The 1005-nt window shown below is 39.9% G+C and overlaps 1 protein-coding gene across 5 annotated transcripts in view; it reads right to left on the bottom strand.

The window, feature by feature from the left end:
* The window catches only part of LOC118410352 (kelch repeat and BTB domain-containing protein 8-like), a 73209-nt gene that overhangs the window by 58305 nt on the left and 13899 nt on the right, over nucleotides 1-1005 (bottom strand). The gene's annotated exons all lie outside the window — the stretch shown is intronic.

Below are 1005 nucleotides of genomic sequence, written 5' to 3'. Positions count from 1 at the left end.
GGTCACAGCCACTGAGACTGAGTAAGTTGGACCTCAGGCGGCTTATAACATATCTGTTTGGTACGTTTTGGTTATTTCAAATTGTCAGTCACTTCATCCATGCCCAACCAAGCACAGCAACTGGTTTCAATGTGACGGTAAATACACAGGGACTTCACCAAACAATACCTTATATGCACATATCCAAAATGGAGCAACTTCTGCGCGAACGTTATAACCCACGGATGACCTCTGGTGGGCACAGATATGGAGTCTTGCATGAAATTTCTTACATCACTCTCTACAGCCTGACAAGTTGCTCTATAGAGTACTGTAATTAATTCTGCTAGAGCAAGGCTAAATGACACCGTTAATAGCCCACACATTACCTAGGCTAGACGTGTGCCGATTTCACAACAAAGTTACCGAAATCTTATTTGGTGGGTTTGCGAGATGATGTTAAATGAAACAAGTGTATCTTTATAATTGCAAAATTCCGACAACATAATACGCAGCTAACGAAATGGGCGCATATATAATGGTGCACACCTGGCTGAAGATGGTGTCTCCGTGGTTTAAATCAAACATTTTGTTGCCCCAAATAATAACGACCGGTTATTTCCAAGCATTGCATTCCATCCAAGTTCCACCAAGCAATAAGCAGACAAGTCTGTTTTTGAAGTTTAAGAATAATAGACTTAGTGTGAAATCTAGAAATGAATACTAACACATTGCGTGTAGATAAACTGTTAAAAAAGCATACTTGTTTTAGACAGAGAAAAATCAAAACACTTCTGACGCGTATTCCCCTTAACAAGCTTCAAGATATGTGTTTTCTCAAATAGTTGATTGCCCTACATACTATGGAGTTTGCAAGCACATGAATTGCTTTCTATTTGAAGCCATTTGGTACAAAAGACAGGTCATGGAACATGTGATGCGCTGACACATTAAGGTCAGCTATGTCCTTTGTAAACCTCACTGAAACCAGGAACCAATGGGTTGCTATAATCTGAAACGAGCAGT

This window comes from Branchiostoma floridae, chromosome 2 (genome assembly GCF_000003815.2).
Source record: "Branchiostoma floridae strain S238N-H82 chromosome 2, Bfl_VNyyK, whole genome shotgun sequence".
NCBI lineage: Eukaryota > Metazoa > Chordata > Leptocardii > Amphioxiformes > Branchiostomatidae > Branchiostoma > Branchiostoma floridae.
This window is presented reverse-complemented; position numbering and strand designations above follow the sequence as displayed.